Source organism: Sinocyclocheilus rhinocerous, unplaced genomic scaffold, assembly GCF_001515625.1.
Source record: "Sinocyclocheilus rhinocerous isolate Xijiao unplaced genomic scaffold, SAMN03320098_v1.1 scaffold36, whole genome shotgun sequence".
Taxonomy (NCBI): domain Eukaryota; kingdom Metazoa; phylum Chordata; class Actinopteri; order Cypriniformes; family Cyprinidae; genus Sinocyclocheilus; species Sinocyclocheilus rhinocerous.
The window spans coordinates 2,799,138-2,806,115 of NW_015664459.1; the positions used below are offsets into that span (position 1 = coordinate 2,799,138).

At 36.0% G+C, this 6,978-nt stretch overlaps 1 pseudogene; it reads right to left on the minus strand.

Moving 5' to 3' along the window:
• Positions 1-1,007: 1,007 nt before the first annotated feature.
• The window catches only part of LOC107730171 (uncharacterized), a 10,406-nt pseudogene continuing 4,435 nt past the window's right edge, over positions 1,008-6,978 (minus strand).

Below are 6,978 nucleotides of genomic sequence, written 5' to 3' on the forward strand. Positions count from 1 at the left end.
TTTGCTCGTATAATTGTACGTTGCTTTAAAACATACGTACAACCATTAAGCTACAAACTGCAAGAAAAACCCTGCAAATTCTTGGGAAGGTAAGTTTTTTTTTTTTTAATTCCCCAAATAACAAATAGGGAACCATATGGAAACGCTCCGTTTGCTGGGACTGTATATTGTCACGCTTCGGCTACTGCTACTATGTTGGAACCAGGAATCGAGGAGACGTCGGAGTACTTCAACATAAAACCATCTTTATTCATCCAAATAAAGAGACATAAAGGCAAGACGCACACATAGCAGGGGGAACAGACGTTTAACAGCAGACCAAGAAACTCTGGGAAACACAGGGTTTAAATGGACAGAAACGAATGGGACACACCTGGGAACAATACGAACTAATTAATGACACACAACCGGAGACGAATTCACATGACGAGGACAGGAACAGGAAGACCAAATAGGGACATGGAAACAAACATGTGACATATATGTTGTTGGAAAACAAACTGAATTTTTCATTAATGTAATGTTGATTTTCTGTAAATCTTTTATCCATAAATGTAAGTGTATGAAGACAACAAACACTAAAGAGATTTTGTAGTTATTCCTGTCATTGAAATATATATAAAGACTAAACAGGCCTGCCAATTTTCTAAGGTGATTAGACTTTGGCTTATTGAAAGATGAAAGAATAGATCCCTGTTTGTACCCTTTTCCCCTAAATGTATTGGTGTGCTTGATTTACTGTTTATTTGCACTTACTGAATGCCAGTATAAATGTATACTGTGTTTATTATGTTCCAAAAAAAAGTCTTATTACCCATTTTGAGAGGTTACCCACTTTTTGTGTCTCTCTCATTTGAAGATATAACATATGGTATGAATTAAGATGAATGTTAATGCTTTTTCAGAATAATATTATGACAAAACATTTCATTTCTAAATATTAGGTTTCTCAAACCAATTCACCAAGTGTATAATGTTTAGAAATTATGTTGTATGAGCACACACAGTAACTTTGAGATGTTTATTGTACTTGATTATATGATGAGCAGTACATGTCTATGGCAACTAAGGTCCTTCATTTTAACAGTATAACATACAATGTTTAATGGAAAAGAATATATTTGCTATAGAGCTATGTAACGCCGGTATATCCTTAAAGCATATTGCATCACTACAGTTTTGAACATTTGAAGGTCACTTTTGTAGCACTAATCGGGAAAACACTCTGTCTAATCAATTAAACAGATCTCCACACTACTATTAGTGACCTGTATTCCATGTTGGCCTTTCTGAAATTTTGTATCCTTCCCACCGTGAGTGAAACGGATAAACCGAACTCCAGGTCCATAATTCCTAAAGACGTGGAACATCTGAAATATACCAGAACAAACACAGGGACAGTTAAACTTTGACAATTACAGGGGAATAATTGGACTGTCAGTATTATTCTACACACTTGACGCCATGGATAAATTGTCCCCTTTTGAAAGAAAACTTTCTCAGGCTGAAAGGTACTGATGGGTTTCCTCTTCTCATCAAGCAACTCCACACAGATCTGATACTCACTTCCACAATCAGAGAGTGTGGTATACCTGCAGATGAGACATCAAATAAATGTGGTTCTGTTCAAAAATTGTGTTTTCTAATTAGAATTTGATTTAACACTGTTACTGTCTTCTTAAAAAGGGGTCATATGATGCGATTTCAAGTTTTCCTTTCTCTTTGGAGTGTTACAAGCTCTTGGTGCATAAAGAAGATCTGTAAAGTTGCAAAGACTAAAGTCTCAAATCCAAAGAGATATTCTTTATAAAAATTTAAAATAGCATCATATGACCCCTTTAATGAGCTAGATCACCTAAAAATGAAAATTCTGTCATCTTTTACTCTCACTCATGTCAGTCCAAACCTGTGTCACTTTCTTTCTTCGGTGGAATACAAAAGGAGGTGTTTTAAAAGCCTAAATAACATGGGTCCACGTTGACTTTTATTGTATGAATAAAAAACACTAAGACATTTTTTAAAATCTTCTTTTGTGCTCCACAGAAGAATGAAAGTCATACAGGTTTGGAATGACATGAGGATGAGTAAATGAGTAACTGATGACATTTAAACTCACTTTCTGTACTGTGTGTGTGTGTGTGTTATTTATTTATTTTGATATTTTTGCTTCTATTGTGTAGGACAGTAGAGCCTGGACCCGATCTTGGGTTGCTCGAAGCTCAAACGCGCCATTTGTGTCAGAGCTAATGCAGATTCTAACATTAAAATGACAAAATAATATGCCAAAAACATAAAACATTGAAATATGAATGACATATCACTTTAGGTTCTCATACTACCAACCACAATTTCAGCATAAGGCACATATGGACAGGTGACTCACATAATATCACATGAAATATGAAATCCACCACCTAAGATACTGTAGCATGAAATGAGAGTTTGAGTGAATTCTCACCAGTCTGATATTTTGATATGAGGTTGCTGTTGATCCATTAAAGCATCACCGTAGCCTTCTTTCTTCAAATCAATCAGCTGCTCCTTCAAACACAGACTGAGGACAAAGTTTGATTCATGTGTAAATTGGCTTGATGCTTGATTTATTTTCATATGCAACATCGACTGAAATTTAATGAGCTCAAAACTTTCTTGAAGGATCTAAAATATCAAACATACCCACAAGACGTCACAAAACATTTGGTGACCGGAAATGTTGTCTTATTTCCTTCAGTCACCCAGCGGTCACCTCCATTTGCTACAATCTCCCATCCTTTAAGTCCCTCTAATGAGAACACCAGAAAAGAGATGTTACCTGACACAAAATGTCATTATAGTGACACTTATTGTACAATCTTTATTATATGAATCACCTTGTGCGACGGGATTCTTGAGCAAGTTACGATTTGTGAGGCTGAAACTAAGAGGGGAAACACAGAAGTTAAGTGTCACATTCATCTGACGATATTACAGTAAACAAAAACCCCCCCACAAATAATAGTAGCTAATTTCGCACTACTTAAATGTCAGATAATGCTCTTCTAACCAGTGATAACAACTCTTAATTTGGCAGCTCCCTAATCTGCTTCTGGAAAACTGAAAATATGTCTTGACTCTGGAGGCCGTTCAAAATCCTGCTGTGCCACGCACATAGTTTTCCATTAAATTACATATGTCCCAAATTGTTTATGTACATAACTTCACCCTAGGCTGGAAGATTGTGTATTGTTGCTCTTTAAGCAAAATATTAGTCTTCCTGTGGCTTGAATGAAGCCTATATGCTTTATTTATAAAGCTATGATAATATAGATTGAACTTTCTCTTTGCTCTGTTTTTTCAAACACCGAATTTCAAATTCATCAATGCCACTTTGTTCATCCATGAAGTGAACTTTTGTATGTTCGGTGACTAGATTAACTGTTTTGGACTACTGTGTTACGGGAAGTGTACTATTGGTACCAACAACTAGACAACTAGTCTCATTACCCATTTTGAGAAGATAGTTTATACATTTGATAAAGTGTATGATATCTCTCACTGTCATTTGAAGATATGAAATATGGTATGAGGAAAGATTAATTTGAATGTATTTTCTGAATAACTGAATTTCATCAAAACATAATACATTCATAAATGTATGTTTCTCAGATCACATCACACTTCACAGTGTTTAGAAATTCATTCAAATTATTTTCATAAGCTCTGGTCAGGGTAAAACAAAATAGTGGTTTGTTTGTAAAATATCAATTTCTTTAAAATTAAAGATAAACCTCACTCTCTGGCCTCAAAAGGCACATTAAAAGGGGTCATGAACTGCCTTTTTTATTATGTTGTACTGTTCTCTGAGGTCCACTTATAATGTTATCAAGATTTTTTTACATTAAAAAACATCATAATTTAGAATAATAGGCTATTTTCTGTCCTGTTTTGACTCCCCTCATCTAAACGCTCTGTTTGAATAGGCGTGGTGGGTTGTAGACTCGGAAGTAAACACCCACTGCTATGATTGGCTAACAGTTGTGTATGTTTGACAGCTTACATTCTTCATAGATGGACACTGCTGTAATATAAGCTAAAAATGCATAAATATTCAGTACATATCAAACGATCTGTAATAACAGACAAAGCAATAGTGACCATGTAATAAAAATAGTTACTCATGCTCGTGAGGTGCGACATTATTTTTGGATCCAATATAGTCGGCACATCATCGTCTTTTAGGTTCAATCTTTCTGAAGATCCTACATCAAATTGTGCTTTGTTAGTAAACAAATCTGCGGTAAAATGAAGTGAACAAAGGACCAGGTTCTTACTGATGTGGTCTGGAACTTCATTAAAAATAAAGTTCATCCACTCTTTCCTAATGTTTGGATTAGAAGGAAGGCGATGCGAAGACTGTGTTTTCAACAACTTGGCACTGCACAGCGTCTTGTTGTTTTCTGAGCCATCTTTATCGTGTGGTTTCTGCATAGACCTGCATTCACCTCTCTCGCTACATGTGTGAAACAGTGAGAGGGTTTAGCCACACTATTATTTCATAAAGTGTCACATTCCAGAACCTGTCATTTTGGTAGACTGGCTTCAGTATAAGCTGTTTTTAGACTTACGGGAAAGAAAACGTGCAAAAATAACAGGATGTTGTTAAAGTTTAATGACCTCTTATATGTCAAAAGATCAAGGGAATTTTGATTTCTCAGGTCTTGTCCCATTTAAAAGCTGATGCTAGAGGCTGTGGTCTTTACTGTCCTCATTAACACACCCAATGCGTTCAAGTGGACGGAGCAGAAGTAGTTAACATTTGCACTTTATTTTAATGTTTTGTTTCATTACATGTTTCTTGTATCTGCATTGAAAACACTACCTCTCATCAGCTGGATAGATCACCACACTACTGTTAGTGACCCGTATTCCATAATGACCCGCCCAGAACTGTGTATCGTTTCCACCATGAGTGAAACGGATAAAACGAACCCCAGGTCCATAATTCTTAAAGACGTGGCTCGTCTGAAATAAAGCAGAACAAACACAGGGAGAGTTAAGCTTTTACTATTATTTTGATTACAGGGGAATAATTGGATGGTCAGTATTATTCTACTCACTTCACACCACGGCTGACTGTTCCTAAATGGAAATATAACTTTCTCAGGCTGAAAGGTTTTGATGGGGGTTTTCTTCTGATCAAGCAACTGTACACAGATCTGATACTCACTTCCACAGTCAAAGCATGGGGCATACCTGCACCAGACAAACATCAAATAAAAGTGTTCCTATGAACAAACTGGGCTTTCATCTTAGAACCTGATTTGTGTCGGATCTGTCAATACTACCAACCACAATTCCAGCATAAGGCACATGTGACCCAGATGGACAGGCCATTCACAAAAATGTATCACAGAAATTTTAAATCCACCATCCAAGATACTGTAGCATGAAATGAAAGTTCGAGTGAATGCTCACCAGTCTGATATTTTGATATGAGGTTGCACTTGATCCATGAAAGTATCACTGTAGCCTTCTTTGTTTAAATCAATCAGCTGTTGCTTCAAACATAGCCTGAGGACAACGTTTATGGGTGATTCACGTGTGGATTTGGCTTGGCAGTTGACTTATTTTCATATTTTATCTGAATGAAATGAAATGGGCTCAAAACTTTCTTGAAGGATCTAAAATATCAAACATACCCATAAGATGTTGCAAAAGATCTGGTGACCGAGTCTGGAATTGGTTTCCTATTTTCTCCTATCACCCAGCAGTCACCTCCACTACATACAATCTTCCATCCTCGAAGTCCATCTAATGACAAGATCAGAAAAGAGCCATTACCTTACACAAAATGTCATTATAGTGACACTTATTGTACAGTCTTTATTATATAAATCACCTTGTGCGCTGTGATTCTTGAGCAAGTTAGATTTTGTGCATTGCAACCTACAATTGGAAACAAAGAACTTACGTCTCATATTTTGACGATATTACAGTAAACCAACCAAGACACAAATAATAGTAGGTACTTTTGCATTAGTTACATGTCAAACATTGCTCTTCTGACCAGCGATAACAACTCTTAATGTGGCAGCACCCTAATGTGCTTCTTGTGGGGGAGCATCTTTATGGCAGACTACTATAATTTTTTGTTTCTCTCATTTGATGAGAGAAATACTGTTATGATTAAGATGGATGTTAACGAACCTTCTGAATAATATTATTATTATTATTTGGACAAAAACATTTCATTCGTACATGTAGATTTCTCAGATCACATCACACTTTGTAATACTTTTTCATTAATTTTTTCATTAATTCATTAAAATGACTGTCATAAGCTCAGAGCAAAACAAAATTAAATAGTGGTTTGATTTGTTTGTAAAGTATCATTTGCAGGAGAACTATTGTAGATGTGTATTTATTTACATATTTTTATTTTCAAAAAGGTGCATCACCTTTATTATGCTTAAACGGTCAAATTCAAACAATAATTGTCATAATGCCTTTCTTGGCAAATATTCACGTAAACACAATCAGTTATGTCTTAAGTGAACGTAAGCAGTTGGGAGAAAATCACATGTGTGTCAGTATATTGGATTCATTCATTAGGTCTTAAAGGGATAGTTCACCCAAAAATGAAAATTTGATGTTTATCTGCTTTCCCCCAGGGCATCCAAGATGTAGGTTACTTTGTTTCTTCAGTAGAGCACAAACAAAGAATTTTAACTCAAACCGTTGCAGTCTGTCAGTCATATAATGGAAGTGAATGGGAATCACAGCTTTGAGAGTCAAAAAAACATACACAAACAAAACCAAATTAAACCCTGCAGCTCGTGACGATGACATCTCTATCTACAATCTCAATTAGGAGTGTCAATAACTTATAAGTCTGCGATCTGCCGTAAAGCAAGAAGAAGAAGAAGACGCGTCACGCGCCGGCTGAAGAAGAAGAGCTCAGGACAGTTCGGACATTGCGGTGAATCAGAGGTAAAAAAC